This window comes from Phyllostomus discolor, chromosome 15, assembly GCF_004126475.2.
Source record: "Phyllostomus discolor isolate MPI-MPIP mPhyDis1 chromosome 15, mPhyDis1.pri.v3, whole genome shotgun sequence".
In the NCBI taxonomy this organism is placed as follows: Eukaryota; Metazoa; Chordata; class Mammalia; order Chiroptera; family Phyllostomidae; genus Phyllostomus; species Phyllostomus discolor.
Window position 1 is genome coordinate 26,606,532 of NC_040917.2, and position 17,432 is coordinate 26,623,963.

Below are 17,432 nucleotides of genomic sequence, written 5' to 3' on the forward strand. Positions count from 1 at the left end.
AATATAGCTTCACGGAGTCCAGCACGAAACTCCCGAGGAGTCTCGTGAATGTGGGCCAGCACAGAGCCGCTGCCGACACGGGAAACCAGAGCACGGCAGCCTCTGCCGCCGGCAGACACGCGACGGGCCTGCCGGGGGGCTTCGTGGGGGCTCCTCCCTGCCCCGGCCCGTCTGCGCTGCTGTGCACCCCGCTGTACCCGACGGGGCAGGAAGGTGGGGAGGAGAGGGGGACCCAGGCAAGGGGCCTCCCCACAACCTCCTGCCACTGGACCTGCCTTTCCCCTCGCCTCCGCCCCGCCCGCCTGACCCCGTAGGAGATGCTGCCCAGGGAACCGCTCCAGCCTGCAGCGCTCTCGGTCTGTCCGTCCATCTAAGGAGCCGCAGGGCTCACAGTCCGTCCGTCCAAGGAGCCGCAGCGCGCGAGGACCGGCGGAGGGATCGATGCGGCGGCTCCCGAGCGCCCCCGGGTTCCAGAGGAGCCGGCTGAGCGCTCGGGGGACCTGGGCGGCAGAGGAAGAGCCCGGACGACAGCTGTGCCGTCGCGCCCTGGTGCCCAAAGCCTCCGACCCAGCGCTCCGTCCAGGCCCTGGCCCACGTGCCGGTGGCCCTGGCAGGGCCGGCGCAGACCGCAGACCTGGCTGTGGAGAGGGGCGTGAGGTCCTCTGTGCACCAGCCCCAGGCATGCACGCACGCACGTGCACACTCAGACACACACACACACTCGTGCACACACAGCCCCCACCAGCCCTCGTCCCTGGCTGCCCCCAACCCTCCAGGCCCACCCCGCCACCCAGCCTGGCCCCGCAGCCCCCTCCCCCGGGCTCCAGGGGGCCAAGGGAGAGGGAGGAGTCCCTTCGGGGAGCCCAGGAAATAACACGTGTGAGCCGGCAGCTGCGAGGCGCCCGCCTCCCCTCCCGCGTCTCGTCTTAGTTAACAGCGGAAGTCCCCAGAGCAGGGTCCTTCGCTTCTCCGGGCGCCGGGCGGGCGGGAGCGCTCGGGAGCAAGCGCCGCGCGAGGCCCTGGGAGGCCCCGAGGAAAACCCGTCCGCCTCTGGGGCCTCGGTCCGGCTCCAGGACCTTCTCGGGCCGCCCTGCAGGGGGCGCAGCCGGGTGGGCCCAGCTGCGCTCTGGCAAGGGCGCGGGGAGCACAGGGGAATCCAATGAACCACCGGCCCTGGTGTCCAAAACGACCCAACTCTTCCGCCCTCGGGAGGAAAGCGCGGACGGAGGACGAGAGCCGCACCTTCCAAAGGCAGAGGAGGGGAGAGAGTCTGAGGCGCGGACCCCTGAGAGCTGGGGGCGGGGCGGGGCGTCCGCCTGCCCCTTCCCAGCGCTCCGCCATCAGACACACCGGGTGTCTCCCTTCCGGCCACACGGGCGCAAGTTTCAGGACAAGTTCTCTGGGCCTGTCGCCGCTCCAGGGAGAAGGACTGACTGCGGCTCCCGGCTCCGCGGCTCGGGGGCGGGCTCTCGCTGCTGAGGGGCACGCTCCGGGCACGCGGGGGGCGGGGACGGGCGGCGAGGCCGTCGGGAAGCGGTCTCCGGGGGTCCCGAGCACGGAGTGCACGGGTGTGCGGGGGCCTCGGGGAGCTGCCGGGAGCCCCCGCAGTGGGCACAGGCACACCCACCAGGGAGGACCTGCCCGGGGACGCGGCCCTGTCCCCACCAGCTCTGCGGCCGCAGGTCACCTCTGCCACCTTCCCGCCTCGGCCCGTCTGCTCCTTGTCATCCCCACCTCAGACAGATAGACAGACAGAGAGAGACGGAGAGACAGACAGATGGGGCCTCGAGGAAAACAGCGAGGCCACCGCTCCTCTCTTCCTTCCCGAAGGTGACGCCTTGCCGCCTGGTCCCCCTGGCTGAGAAGGAGGTCACACGGTCCGGGCAGGGGGTCCCCACTCCCAGTTCCCCAAGCAGCCACCCCGAAACCTGGTTCCTGCGCCGTGGGGCTCGAGCAGGTGGAGAACCATGGCTGGCAGGCCCGAGAGCCTCTGTGCCGTACTCTCTGGGCCTCACTTTCCCCATCTGTGAAATGGGCCAATGCAATGTGCCGCGGCTCCCTGAACGCCCAGCCTCAGCTGGTGAATGCAAGGATGAGGGCTTCACGTGGCCCTCGGCAAGGACACCTCGGTGCACACGGATGGAGGAGCCTGGGGCGGGGGGCCCCAGCCTCGGCCTCCTGGGCCAGCCCAGCTACTGGGGAGAGACTGGGTCGAGCCGGAGGAGGGACTGGGCTCTAAACCCACAACCCTGAGGTGCGTTTTCCTCTCCGTCCAGCAAGCGTTCCCCACCCAGACCCACTCCCACAAAGCTGCAGGACACCCTGTGGGGAGAGCTGCGGACCAAGCCACCCAGGAGCCTGTGCAGTGGGGGGGGCTTGGGCCCAGACCACAGGGGGGACGTCCCGAGGACAGGAGGAGTGGCGAGGCGTGGAGGTGGGTGTGGGTGGTTCTCGGGGTCTTTCGGAACTGGCAGGTGTGGGCCAAGTTAGGTCATCCACGTGAGGCCCCATCCTCAGATGCCCCTCGCCCAACCTCTGGTGGCCTCAGGAGACAGGGACAGTGGGACCCCTGTCGCACTGACCCCTAAACACAAGTACAGAACACACCCCTGCACGGATGCCAGGGTGAACAGCACACACTCACACACATGCACATACTCACACATACACACGCACACGCACACGCACGCACATGCTGTCCCTGTTCCCCTTAGGGAACCAGCCAGCCTTCTCAAGGCTCAGGGCCGGAGGCTGCTGGCGGCTGTACTTCTATCCTGGGATCCCAATGACATCATCCCCACGGTCGGCGGTGGGGAAGGGGAGGAGGCGGCACACTGGGGTGGCTCTGGGAGAGCTCAGTGCCACAGCTCACGTGGCCTCAGGCAAGTCGCTAACCCCTGGGAGCCTCCTCCATCCTTGCGTGGCGCCTTTAGCCCGGGGCACAGGGAGGGTCCTGGGAGAAAGGGGCTCCCCCTCTGCCCACCATCAGCATCACGCTGGCCCCTCTCAGACACCCAGGGGGGCATGCTGTACCTGTCTGCTTACCCATGACCCCTCCTGGAAGCCCCCCAATATTCTGACTGGGGGGCAGTGTAAACACCCCAAAAAGCAGGCAAATGCACCCCCAGAATTAAGAACTATGAGCCCCTGCTCCCTCCCCTGCAAAATACCACCTAAGAAGGCTACTTCACAGGCCCTTGCATGACACCCACTTGCTTCCACAGTTGATCATCATCATCATCACCATCATCATCACTGGTCACCACCCGAGTCAAGTCTCCTGCCACCACTTACTCCCCCTTCATCCCCCTGTACCTGCGCCACCCCTATCCTCCGGCATCTCCGTGCCGGTGTGTTGTCCATGTCTGCACTGGTTTCGGCTCAGTCCCTCCACCTTCCCCCCCAGCCCCCCAGATCCCCCTCCCCTCTGGTCTCTGCATGTGAGTCTGTCCCCACTTTTTTGTTCATCAGATTCCTCATGTGAGTGAGGTCACATGGTGCTTGTCTTCCTCTGACAGGCTTACTTCACTTTGCACGGTGCTCTCCAGGTCTGTCCACGCTGCCGCAAAGGGTGAGAGTCCCTCTTCCATGGCCAACAACCGCCCCCGCCCCCCCCCCCCGTTCTGAGAGTCAGGGAAACCCAGGAGTCCCACCCTGACCAGGAGGGCAGCCCGGAACATCTGATCACACCGGCCCACCACGGTCCCTGCTGAATATTTCATCCAGAGCAACACTACATTAGTCTCCATCAATTATTCATCCCCTCGGGGCCAGAGCCGGGGACGCAGATGGGAGCTGCGGCCTCAGGACCCGCACCCATGCTGCCTCTACCCACTGACGGCGGCCGACAAGCTCCCGAACCCCTGCCACTTAGGGTCTGCCGGAGCGCCCCCTCCGAAAAGTGTCCGTGAGGGTCAGGTGGCTACCACCCCACTGAACAGATGGCCGGCAAGTCGCAGGCCAGGCTGCACGGGAATACAGGAGCCTCGCCACGCCGCCTTCCAAGAACGGGGAACAGACGTGCTCCTTTCATCCAGCCAACAAGCACATTTGGTGGCAGGTCGATGTCGCAGACTCGGCGAAACACACTGGGCCGCTTGTCCCTGGGAGAAGCGCCCGCCGCCAGCCCAGCTCCAGCCCCACGTGAAGGTCACCTTTCCTCAGAGGAGGTGCCAGGAACCATGGGCTCTCAGGGCTGAGAAGAAAAGGCCCTCAAGGCCGAGCCAGCAGTACCACAGGTGTCCTTCAACCACCCACAGGTAAGTGGTCACCTGGCCTCTGGGGACACGCCCAGGCACAAGGTGCTCAGGTCTCCTGAGGGAGGCCACGACGTGTCTGGATGGTTCTAATCATTCGACATTGTCAGCAAGGTAATCCTGATTATCTTCCAAGTGCCAGGCACCGAAGGAGACCCTATGTGTACAGCCCAAACAGAACAAGCTCTTCCTCTGTTAGAACCATCTTCCTAAGGGTGGGTCCAAGTCCGTCTCCATGGGTCCTGTGCTCCCTGGGCCTTGTCGGAAATGAGATGCAGGGTCAAGTGTCTTGGAGACCAAAGCCTTGGGCCCACTGCGGGAAAACTCGGGGAGCCAGCTTGCTTCCTCAGGCTGGCCTTGTGCCCCGAAACTGCCTCCCTGTGTGGGCGATGGTGTTGGAGACCAGACCTGACCGGTGGGTACTCTCGGTGCTAGAGGTTTGAGCCCCCAGTGTCCCTCCCCCCACAAGAGCACTGGACCCACACGTGCACACGGCAGGTGTCTCTGCCTCTCCCTGCCCCCACCCCACTCCAGGGAACTGCTTGTGCCCACTGGTAGGGTAGGCAGTCAACAACCAGTGTTACAGACACCACGGGAAATACTGCCTAAAACGTGTCCCCACAGCACCCACCATGCCTGGGATGCCACCATCACCCACCCAGCCTCTCTTGGGTGGGCATGACCACCTGTTCAACCTGGGCCCTCTTTGTCAGGAGAGAGGCAGTCTGAGTCTGTGCCTAAGGCTGCAGAAGAAGACATCCTCTGGGCAGGGGATGGAGAGCAGGTGAGCAGATCTGGGGGTATGGGGGGCTGAGGAGCAAGGGCAGCAGGCAGGTGCTAGGCATCCCTGAGGGAAGACGCACCTGAAGGGGAGACAGGAGGTAACCTGAATACCACCTGGCATCTCCCTCTGGTGTGAAGTGAGCTCCGGAGGGTCCCAAGTGGTCCCACCCCGTTCATGGAGCCTCAGCTGCCTCTCATGGCCTAAAGGTGACAGTGCCACCTCCTGCTTCAGCCAGATGTCCCTCCCTCTGTGTGAGAGACACGAGGAGGGCTGGAACTGCCAACTAACTGAGGTAAGAAGGGGTCGGCCAGGCCTGGCACTCAGTCCTCTCTCCCAGTGTCACACTCGCCCCACCCTCGGGGCTCTGGGGATCCTCCAGCCCCTGCCTACTCTCTGGCCCGGCCGGGGTGCTCCCGCCGTGGCCCAGCCCTCCTGCATGCACCCTGTCTGTGGCATGGCCCCGCTCTCAGCCTCTCGGCAGGCTGCAGAGAGGTGTGAGTCCCTGACTCTGGGAGACCCCAGCCAGGCTTCAGGACCCGAGGTCCCGAACTCCCGTCACCTACCAGCTAAGCCGTCCCCGAACCAGGCCGTGCCCATCGAACGGCCTAAAGGCCTCACGGGGATGACAGTTGCACTCACGCTCAGAGTGCAGCTGAGCGTGGCGCTCACACCCCTCATTTGACAGGGTGGGAAGTGAGCCCAGGAGAGCGGAGGCGCCTTGGCCACCATCTCAGTCAGCAAAGGGTGGGAGTAACTTTCACAGCCCTGGTGTCCCTCGCCACTGCCTCTGTCCCCGAAACTGGAAAGTCAGGGCTCAGCTGGTGGCGGGCCAGTGGGGGAGCTGTCCGTGGTGCTGGAAAGCCAGTCCCCTGGGGCTGTCAGCGGTGCTGAGGCGTGGAGCTCAGCACCGACTCCTGGGCAGATCTCTCTGTCCGCGGTGCTGAAGCCCGCGGTGTGGTTTGGGCTCTGTCCGTGGTGCTGGAAAGGCCGGGACTTGGCCTCGTGGCCCTTCCGCGAGAAGGGGACTCAGTCCATCATGCTGAAAGCCAGAACACAACTTTGTGCAGGCCTCCACCAGGAGGGGCCTTCTGTCCGCGGTGCTGAAAGCAGGTCCCACTCTTTGGGGCCCTTTCCTGGGGCTCTGTCCATCACACGGAAATCCAGGGTGCAGCTTTCCCCGTTCCCCCACCAGCGTTCTTCTCGTCCTTCGTGCTGGAGCCCGGGACTCGGCCACAGACTCTTCAGCGGGACTCTGTCCATGGTGCTGAGAGAAGGCCTCGCACGCGGTGGGGCTCTGTCCGCGGTGCTGAAACCCAGCGGCCCGCCTGCCTTTTCTGTCCATGGTGCTGAAACGCCGCGTCCGGTCCTTTCTTTGTGTTCTGACCGTGGTGCTGAGATTCAGGCCGGTGTGTGGCCCCGTGAGTCTCTGTCCGTGGTGCTGGAAGTCCGTGTTCCGCTTTTGCCCCCCCTCGCAGGGTGGGGTCCCTCTGCGGTGCTGAATCTCCAGCGCCAGGCAGCACGGGTTGCGTTCCCAAGCACTGTTAGGCCTGCGAGAGCCCTGTGAGGTGTTCAGAGAGAGCAGAGTCTGCTCCGAGAGGACACGCAGGCACACGTCCCAGAGCACGGGGAAGGAGACGGTGCCCCATCCCTGCCCCTCTCCTCTCCCTCCTCTTGAACTGAGCGTGGCACCTGACTCCGAGAGGAAACTGTGAAGGCAGCCATCGGAAGGGAAGGCCGGAACAAATTTGGAGGGTATGTGGACGACAGCAGACTCTTCAGAAAATGTGGGGTGAGTTTGAAAGATCCTACGAAGAGCATCGTTCTCCTCCCGTCCTCCCGTCCCCCACACTGCGGTACGCTTGCCGAGTACAAGTAAACCGCGACAGCTGTGCGTGGTCGGCTCTCTCCAGCATGTCTGCGCCCGCAGGGTGTGAACCTTTGGGTGGACGGGATCGTGGTGACCACTCTATCCTGTTTTCACACCTGCCCTGCCCTGACTTCCCTTCTCCTTGAAGGAGGTCTTAGCACCCGTTTGGTCTTCTGTCACAATATCTAACCACATTGACAGTCCAGAAATTCCTCTTAGTATCTGTTTGAAGTCCTTCATGCTAGAGGTTAATCCTATTGCCTTTCTGACATTGTAAATATTTCTATGGTATGGGGTGTCTTTTGCAGAGGGAGTAGGGAGCAGGGTCCAAAGGATCTTTTGTATTCAGCAGGTAGACACACACACACACACACACACACACACAGGAATACTCCCCACACCTCTATCCACACGAAGAGCGTGTGATCATGGGTGACAATGACAAAAAGTCCAAGGACACGAAGGACCCCTGAGAAGGCATCTGGTCTGCCCTCTATTTCTAGCAATAAGGCCGCTGTGGGGTCCTTGGGAAGAAGGCCTCATGAGCTGCCCAGCCCCATGCCCTCAAAGAGCCCACCTCCAGCCTTTGTTTCTGGGTCTGAAACACGAAACACCCTGGTTTCCCTTAGCCCCCAAACCCAGCCTCCCCCGCAATCCCACTGCCCACAACTAGTGCACTTCTCAGAAGCCATGTTTATATTGCAGCAGGACGAGAGAGCAATAGTGTAACTGAGCTCAATTTGATCGAGTGTGACAGCTGCACAGTCAGCCACATGTGTCAGCACGAGGTGTGAACCCAGAATGGCCTATGCCCAAACCTCATTTCCAAGAGGACTCGATATCTCCCAGACGGCACTGACATCGGTGGCGCCATGAGGAGAGGGACCAAGGTCAACCCCTGCCCCAGCCAGCCCACCAACACTCCCTCCGAAAGCTCGCCCTGCCCTGCGGGGCCATCTGTTTGATACTCCCTGCTCATCCCTCCGACCGCCCACCCGGCATCTCAGTGCCACACGTGGAAAAGCCCTGTCTAATACCCATCCGAATGCTGCAGTGATTCCGTTTCCAACCCCTGCTGCAGCGACACCCTCGGTGCGGCGACGGTAGCCGTCCTCCCCATGCTGGGCCCACGCCTCCACCCGCCACAGCAAAGGGCCATGGTCCCTCTGCCCTCCATCTCTCCTGCTCTCGGGAGCAGCCCGGAGTGGAGGCTTCTCAGCTCCGTGCCCGAACCCCTTCCTTGTCCCCCCGGGGAAACACTCCAGTTTGGTCTTGGAAACCCTCTGAGATGTGTCTGGGCCCCTGAGAAGGCATTGCCAGAGCTTCCTGGTCAAATCTCACTTCACAGAGGAAGGCACAGCAACAAAGGGGGAGGCGACAAGCTCAAGGCCACCTGGGGGAAGGAGAGGCAGGTCCTGCCTCCCACCTCCCACCTCACCCCAGAGCTCGCCCTGCCAGGTGTTCTGCCACACAGGTGCACCCCCCCCCACACACACACACACACCTGCCAGTGTCAGGAGTGACCCGACATCACACAGAAAGCCTAGGAGTGCCTGCGACCTCCCCTTGACCATGAGTCGTAGCAGTCACACGCCCATCATCCCACCCTGCCAGGTGATCCATTGTGAACCCTTGGGGCACTGAGAATCTTTTACTTGACACCAATGATCATCATTGTAATTAAGTAATCAATTGTGTGATCCTTTTGTTCAATGTCTTACTTCCCCCAGACTGTGAGGGTCAGAAGGGTGGAGACAGCGTCCCCTCTGTCTTTGTCACCACTGTACCCTGGCAGGTAGTGCTCCCTCCTGAATTCCTGTGGCATGAATGAATAAATGCATGAATAAGAGCGGGGTGGCCTGCGGGACAGGATGAGAGGCCGCAAGGCCAGGGGTCCAAACTTCTCGTCCCGGCTCCGGCGCTGAGGACAGAAAACACACAGGGGCAGAACTCGGGACACAGATGGAGTCCTGTCGCCGTGGGCGTGTGCGAAGCAGCCCTTGCCTTAGGAGAGCACTTCACGCCGGGGAAAGAATTAACTTAATTAGTCTAGACACTTTCTTACACGCCCTCCTCTCCCTCTCCCCCACCTCCACCACCTGCCACTAGGACAGCGCTTTGACCCAGACACACTGTCTCAATCGTGTTCCCACCGTGTCCCCTGCCCTGAGCCCCGAAGCTCCTGCCAACACCAGCTCCGGATCAAACCACCAGCCACACCCAGGGGCTTCGCCTGCATCGGCTTCTGGTCCCAGATGGCAGCTGTCACAGGATCGCACGGCAGCGTGGCCTGGGGGAACCACAGGCCCAGCGTCTGCAAACAGACCACACGACAGCCACACCCCTGAACTCAGCACCAGGGTAGTTCCTTCCTGGGAGGAACTCAATCCTGGAACTGACATGTGGGCGGGGAAAGGAAAGGAGACCACATGTCACCAGACCAGTGTCCTCTGACCTGGATGTAAGGCCTCAGGTTCACTGTCATCCTCAATTTCCAAGGAATACGAGAGGGAGGGACCACTGCCCACGGACACCCGGCCCAGAGCCCCTGTGTGCACTTATGTGACAGCGGGACCCTTCCCCACCCTTCCCCACACCTAGGCGCCACACACCCCAGCAAGAAGGAGCTCCTCCCAGAAATTAGGGCATTGGGGGACCCTGGGAGGGGGCTGCTTGGGAAGTCTGTGTAGTTTGTTAAGAGCCAGAGGTCTGTGCCCCAAAACTCAGAGCCTGGTGTGCCAACCTGCCCTGGGGATGCTGCCCCCAGGCCTCTCCACTTCCAAACTCAGTGTCCTCCCCTGCCCTCCAGCCACCAGGGTCTGCCTTCAATACCTCTTCCAGGCCAGAGAGGAAGAGCCAGAGGGAGAGAAACCCCACCCAAGGGGCTGGAGGAGCGAAGAGCCAGGGGCCCCATTCCTGTTCTACACAGATGCCCCCGAGGAAAGGACAAAGTGCTCAGTGACCCCTCTCGTCCAGGGGACCCCCATCTTTTGCTGTGTCCTAAGGCCTGGTCTCTCCCCATTCCTAGTCTGCAGTGGGCAGCCCAGGACGGCTGAGCCAGGAAGGGGCCATGTTCCAGGGCAACCAATCTCCAGCCCTGCAGCTGCTGAAGAGCTGAGAGGTTACCCTGTTGGTCCAGCAGGGCCAGCACGGACACCAGACCTCGTCTGAGGGTGGCTCTTCCACAGTCCTCCAAAGCCCCCTGCCCTGCCCTCTGCTGGTCCTCCAAAGATGCACCCACCACCTTCTCTTAGTGCCAGAGCCACAGGAGCCACAGAAGGGGTGTGAGGGCTGCCTGAGCTTCCTGGCCTGGGCGGTCAGGGTGGAAAGCCTTAACTCCCACAGGCCGCTGTCCAGACAGACAGAGCCCAGAATTCTGCCCCGGTTCTCAGCTTCTCTGCGGCCCCTGGACTGTGTACACCGACTCTCAGACACATGGGTGGGGGGCAGGAAGGGCGTGTAGGGAGAGAATGTGGGCGCTCGGTGCAGCAGGAGGAATGTGGCTGCAAGGAAGGGGGCCTGTCCACCCTCAGCTCCGCCTCAGCTGCCCAGGGGGAGCAGGAGGGCGCCCCCTCCCCCTGCAGTGGGGAGGGCCTGGCTCTGTCCCTGCCTTGGCCCTGGGGGCAGCAGGTGACCCGAGGAGCCCCCGGCTGAGACTGCAGGGCAGCCCAGCCCAGCCCACACTGCTCCCTGCCTCCCGTAGCAGCAGCAGCAGCAGCAGCCGCGGCTCCGGTGTCGGAGAGCTAATCCAGTTTCCCGGCTGAGTTTCCCGTCGCCTCCCGCGATGCCAGGATTGATTTGGAACCAGGGCAGCTTGTTAACGTGATGCTGTTTCCTCCTCGTGGGAGAGTCAAACTGGGAGGGAGCCGCTCCCCTCCCCACAATTAGCTCCGCACTTCCTGCTCACGCCGGACACAGCCCCGCCGGCTGACCTGCCGGGGTCCCAGTGCGGAGGCCCGCCGTGCTTCCCCGAGGACCCCGCAGCTCGTCGCCCAGGTTCTTGCCGGTCCTCCGCCCGCTCCTCGGCAGGCAGAGAACTCAAGGGCCCTGGCCTCTAATCTCAGACCCCACCCCAGGCCCGTGAGCTCGGTCTTGCCAGCTGGCGCAGGGAGGGGCCCACGGCAGACAGTGAAACGGGGCCAGGCCGCCCGGAGGAGGAGGAGGAGAGACGACCAGCCTCGCGTTCCCTAAGTACGCTTCTCCGCAAACACACACAGGAGCGGAAGGACGGGGGGGAAGGACGGGGGGGAAGGACGGGAGGGTCCGGGAGGACCACCCCCAGCACCGAGTCCGCGGGCCGCCTGCTCCCAGCGGGCAGTGAGGCCGAGTGGCTTCGCTGGGACCCCAGGACGGACTTCCTCTGTGCACACGGCAGGGAGGCTGCTGCCCCACCCCTTCTCAGAAGGAGGACATGCCCCACGCGGGCCAGACCTCGCTCCCACCAGAGTCAGTGGGGAGGGGAGCAGCCGGTGCCCGGGAGGGGGTGGGGGGCCCGGAGCCCAGCGCACCAGCTGACCTCGGGGGGTCGTTTCTGCTCTGGGGGGCCCAGGCCACTCACAGGAGCCTGCCCTGCCAAGGCCTGAACCCAGAGCCAGGCACCCGGCCTCGGAAGAAAGGGGACCTATGAGTGGGGGCGTGGAGGGGGTGCAAAGAAAAGAAAGGGGGTGGTGAAAGCACACGGGGTTCTCTCCTCTCCTCCCTGCACACACGCGTGTGCGCACACACGCATGAACCCTTGCGGAGCAGGGCCCAGGGAGACCAGCCCCCACCACCTGCAGCCTCCGCCTCTTTGCCTCATTGCCACGCCCCCAGCCGGGCCCAGTGACCCGCCAGGAAGGTCCGAGCCTCCGGGGTCTCACCTTGGGGGCCTCTGGCCTCTCTGACAGGGACACCTGGGTTAGGTCAGGGGCTCGGTCCACTTGGGTGTGGAGGGTTAAGTTCCTCCCAGCCCACCCATGCTGTCTCAGGGCCTCCTGCCCCTCCCCATCCACTGCCCTTTCGCTCCTCCCAGCCCCACACACACAGCCGCTCTGACACCGAGGTGCAGACCAGACATGATGGGTGAGCTCCGCCTCGAACTGCCACATTCCCCTTCCAGAGCCGCCCCTCGGCCCAATTATGGGAAACCCAGCCAGGCTTCCCCGAGGCTGAGGCCTCCCAGGCCCCCCAGAAGCCTGTGGGGAGTGCCCCTGACCCCTGCCCATCCGCCATCCCACCCTGGTCCCGGCCTGTCCTGCGAGGGGGCCTGGGTGCCCCAGGGTCCCTGCAGAGGGAATGGAGCGAGAAGGCTGCCCGGGCAGGAGCGCCCGGGAGCCCGGCCACCCTGCACCAGCCACGGGGCAGGCTCCAGCTGCTGGGTGTGGGGGGGGGGGAGGGCTGCCTGCGGGGGCTCCCGGGCTAATGCGGAAGATGCTCTGGCCCCCTTTAATCCCTGGTGCCAAGCGAGTCTGAACCAGAAGGGGAGGAAGAGGGAGGAGAGCAGAGGGGAAGCTGGGCTGGGCTCCGGCGGCCCAGGCCCCTCAGACCTGGACTCCCTGAGGCAGAGAAGCAGCCGGACACTAACTGGACCCCGTTTCCCTGCCTCTCAAGGACCTCTCTGTCCTGCCCCCAAGGCCCCTTCAGAGGAAGCCTGAAGCCCAGCAGTGCCCCACTGGGGTCAGGCTGCTGAGTGGGGCAGATTCAACCCGGTAGCCATGGACTTCTTGGGCCCACTGCCACGGCCCCCACGGCCCCTGCGCCCCCCGGACACCCAATCCCGGGGCCAAGGCGTCTCTGCAGGGTCTCTGTCCGATTCTGTGCAATCTGCTGTCTGCTGCCAGCCACCACCCACTGCTCTCGCTCGAAGCATGGTGGGGGACCACTCCTGGGGACCCCTGGCCACGTGGCCCCCACTGCCCATGAGCCAGTGGGAAGGTGGGAAGGGGCCGGGGGGAGGCTGGCTGCAGAGGGAAAGTCCTGGCCAGCAGCCACGGGGCCGGGAAAGCCCCCACGGTGCCCGGGAGCGAGGGCTCGTGTGAGGTTTCCAACAAGCCACACACGTCACTCCTCTAGGCCCCTGCTGTGGGGCGGGACGGTGACCGGGGGACACAGCCCCGGACGTAAAGCCCCGCCCTGCAGCGAGGGGGCTCGGGCAGGTGGCCCGCACACAGCTGGACGGTCCACAGACCATATGGGTGGGCACCGTTCTAGTTGGAGGCGCTCTGTGTCCCGTGTGTTCGGGGCGTCCCGCTGTTGAACTGAGGGCCCCTTGCCGAGAGAGGGTCAGACCTCCGCGGGGAAGCCGGCGGCCAGGGCTCCTGCGGCCCAGATGCACAGGGACCGGCCAGGTCCCTCTCGGCCAGGAGCCGAGCTTACCCGTCACTCGGGCTGTCGCCCTGAGTGGTCCATTCTGGGGACGGAAAGAAGGGTTCGTGGGGACAGAGCCTCCCCGGGAGTAAAGCTTCGGCAAGATGCGGCTCGTTAGGCACAAAGGGCAGGTTGGGGCTCGGAAGGGTGAGACGCCGGAGAGCCACCGAGATGCCAGAGCAGCGCCTTCCCCTGAGTCTTTCGGAAGCTGAGGACCCAGGAGAGCCCTGCGTGTGGGCGGGGGAGGGGCCCCTCGGGGGACCGCAGTCGCCTCGGGCGTGCTGGACAGCGCTCCGGCCGCTGCACGGGACTCCCTTCGTCTCGTCCTCCCCGAGAACAACCCGAGTCGTGGACGGGAATCGCGCCTCCCCTCCACGGGTGGGCAGACTGAGGCGGGATCAGCTGCCCAAAGCCAGGTGGGCGGCAGAGCCAGGGGCCCGGGCTCAGCTGTGACCCTCTCTCCCGCCTCTGAGGAGCATGATGTCTGTGACCCGCCTGCTCCCCGCTGACACCGCCGCGAGTCACGGGCCGCCCGCGCCACGAGGGCCGGGGCACACCCTGCTCTGCCCGCTCTTCGGCCCGGGGAGCCAGGGCGCACCTGCCAGGGGGCGCGTCCACGGCCACCCTTGACCGCGGGGTGGCCGTCCTCCTCCGCCTCGCAGGCGGAACTCTGCGGACCAGCTCGGCCCAGGCCAGCCTGCGTGCCCTCCCGACACCCGCCGCAGTCGAGACGCTTGCTGGTGCCGCTCCGCAATCGGGTCCCCGTGACTCACTCGACCATCAGCGCCATGAGGGCAGGAACCCGCGCTGTTCGGCTCCTGGCCGCCTGTGCCCTGCCCGGCACAGCCAGCACAGGCCTGGCCCACAGCCACTGCTGAACCAGCACAGTCACACACCTTGTTGGCTGTTCCTTCCCTCGGGCCTGTCATTCCAGCTCTGGGAGAGCCCCTGTCACCCCCGGCGGCTGGCTCAGGAGGAGCCAGCGTGGCTTCAGCAGGACCCTCATCGGGAAAGTCTAAACACCAGATCTTGGAGGGACGGAAACAGCGTGTCTACCCGCCCACAGCCTTCGAGACCTGAGGACGTTGCTGTCTGGGGCGGGGAGGGGGTGACAAGCCACTCCTCCGGCCCAAGGAGCTCCCAGCCTCTCCCTCCTTGCTCACTGGCCCTTCCCACACCCGCTCCCAGGCCACCTGCTGCCCCTCTGCCCACTCTCCAAGAGGCTGCCCGGCTCCGTGACCCAGAGTGCAGACCCCAGGGAGGGACGAAACCCAGGGAAGGAAGGAGGGCCACTCCAGCCGGCCAGGCGTGCCTGCGGCTGCCGCGCCACCTGCCCCAGGTCCCTGTGGTGCCGAGGACAGCCCTGTCACACCTGCCTGGGGGCTGGACACCGAAGGAACCCAGACTCAGCTCCAGAAAGGGTCTCCCTGCCTGACATGCCTCCGATTTGCACACACTTTGCTGGGGGAGGAGGCCAGTCCCGGTCGAGAGACGAGCCGGCTGCCAGCGTTCCTGTGGGCAGAGCAGTGCCGACAAACACCCTCCCCTTCCCTGGGCCCTGCCTGGTGGGCATCAGACCTGTCGGCCGCAAAGCTGAGAGTTGTGTTTGCACCCCGCCCCCCCAAAACACAAAGTTGCCTGGAAAGAGCTCCTGAGCCCCGGACAAAGGTGACTCAACAGAGCAGCCTGGGTCCCTCCTCCTGGGAACAGAGGACTGCATCTAGCGAGGTGACACCAGAGTGGAGCCAACCCTCTGCAACCCTACCCCACCCCCCACTCTCCAGAAGCCCCCAGCTCCTCCTGGGTACAACAGGAAGTGGGGGTAAGGACCAAGCCTGAGAGGTCCCCAGAAAAAGCCAGGCCCCAAGGGGCTCCCCCAAGGATGAGGCCAGGGATCTCTCCAAGTGCCAGGCGGGGCAGAGGCAAGCCACACGGAGGCCAGAGACCAGAGGCCAGAGATGAGGGGTCAGCTAGCGCTGGTCATTCCCCAGGGCACACGGTGCCAGGGTGGATGGACCCTCCACACTGACTCAGCCCCAGGCCACAGCTCCCAGGACATGGGCTGGGCCAGGCACGTCCCACTGCATCAGAACTGCCGTGCACCCACACCTGCCCCCTCTGGCCTGGCCCTTGGGTGGGTTTGTGGCCCTTCGTTGCAGCCTTCCTGGGGGTCACAGAGATGGTTCCGGCACCCTGAGGGACGCAGGCAAGGGCTGCCCTCACGTTGCCCCTCTGATGAAGTGCCCGGGTCACCAGAGCTGGGGGGGGGCGCGGTCGTCGGGTGCAGGACCACCTTCCCCGGAACATGGAGACTCCCTGCTAGGTCGGCAGCGGGAGGAGGGAGGGCTCCCTCGGCCTCCAGGTCAGACCCTGGCCCACCGTCCATCTTTCTGGGCCCCCAGATCCTGAAAGTTCCCCTCCTCGAGCCCCCAGCCCTGGCGTCCCGCTGGCCCGGAAGCACTCGCGTCTCACCCCCACCCCAGGGAAGAGGGGCTGCTGCAGAGGGGAGGGGGGTCCAGGCAGCCCCCACACACCAGGGGCTTCAGTGTCCCGGGGACACCTGCAGGGTGCGGGGGTGAAAGGGGGGAGGAAAAATGAGGGGCCTGGGTTACAGGGCTTGGAGGATACACCATGTCTTTTCAGTTAAAAACCCAGTGCCCTAAGAGACAGGGGACCCTGAGCAGGGGAGGTGGGTGCAGCAGGCCAGGGCGGGTGGGTGTCTGCTGGCGGGGGGGAGCCGGCCTGACCAGGCGGCAGGGTGCGGGACGTCCGGGCCCTGCTGAGTCATGAGATTTGCAGGGAGGTGAGGGCCCGCGTCCTCCGTCCCCGCACCTCTCCGCACCGCACCGCCGGCTGGCCGTCCCCGGCCTCTCTGGGACCCGGCTCTGCCTCCTGGGGCTCCAGGCCCCTCCCTGCGCTCCCTCGACGATGGGGCCGGGGTCCCACCCGAGGGCCGGGGGCGGGGGGCAGAAGACCCCGGGGGGTACCCTGCCCTGCGGCTCATCCCGGGACTGGAGGAGTGAGTGTGCACCCTTTTTCTGCCCAGAACTCGCAGGGAAGCCGGGTCCCTAGTTCTGTCCGAACGCGTCCAAAGTCCCCTCGGTGACAACTTCTCGACCATCCAGCCCAGAGCCCGCGCCACGCTGCGCCCCTCAGTTGGGGCATAAAAGCCCGCCGGGAGGAGAAAGTTTGGGGGGCAGGGGTGCGCCACGGACACGGTGCGGACTCACCGGAGCGGCCGAAGCAGCAGAGAGACCCGATCCCACGCGCGGGCGAAGTAGGGGCGGCGGGGACGCGCTGACACAGCCCCCGGCCCAGTCCCCGCGCCGGCCGGGCCCCAACTCGGCCGAGAGGCTCTGCCGCAGACCCGCGGAGCCGCTGTGCGCCCGCGGGGCGGGGGAGGGAGGGAGGCGGGGCCGGCGGCGGCGCTGCGGCGCGGGGCGGGGCGGGAGGAGGAGGGAGCGAGAGGACGGAGGGGGCGGAGGGCCCGCAGGAGCTGGACCCCGCTCCGCGCAGCCCACCGGCTCCCGGCGCCCCCTCCTGCCGCAGGTCGGGAAGAGTCGGGCCTCCGGTCCGCTCGGGCAACATCCCCAGGAGCCCCGACCCGCGGCCTTTTGTGCTCTGGGCGCCCCTCCCCGCCCCGCCCCCCGGCCCCTCTACCCACAGTTGCCGCCCGGAGGTGGGGGGGCTTCTGGGCCTAAAGGAGTGGGGAGGCAGGGGGACCCATGGGAGAAGTGAAAGGTGCACGGCCCGTGGGACAGGGTGGGTGGGGAGTCAGGAGGGGCGGGGAGGAAACCACCATTTGTCAAACACCAGGGTTTTCCGGCGCGCCGGCCCCTTTCTTAACGCTGACCTTGTCCCTTTAAGGTGGGCACTGCGGGCCGCGTGCACTGAGGAATGAGTGGCCACGGGAGCCGGCCCGGGCAGCAGGGGCTTCCCGTCCCTGCAGCGTGGCTGGAACACCCCCTTCAAGTCGGGGAGCCGACCCCTCCCACGGATGCCCCTGACCTGGGGAAAGAAGCCGCCGAGGGGGCTTGTCCCCCCCCCATGTGGCTAGCAATGCCGGTGGGTCCTGTAGGCGTCCCAGCAGGCTCCGGCTGGGGGCTCCGGGCTGGGGCCGCACCGCCTTGCTGTCAGAAGGTGCCGGAAGAACCCTGGAGAGTCCCAGACAGGCTGCCAC

General features: G+C 65.1%; 1 protein-coding gene across 1 annotated transcript in view; it reads right to left on the reverse strand.

The window, feature by feature from the left end:
* SYT2 (synaptotagmin 2) overlaps nucleotides 1-16,631 on the reverse strand; it is a 39,883-nt gene extending 23,252 nt beyond the window's left edge. Inside the window, 1 exon segment of the mRNA XM_028531117.2 lies at nucleotides 16,483-16,631. The gene's annotated coding sequence lies outside the window, so the exon portion shown is untranslated.
* Nucleotides 16,632-17,432: the final 801 nt, after the last annotated feature.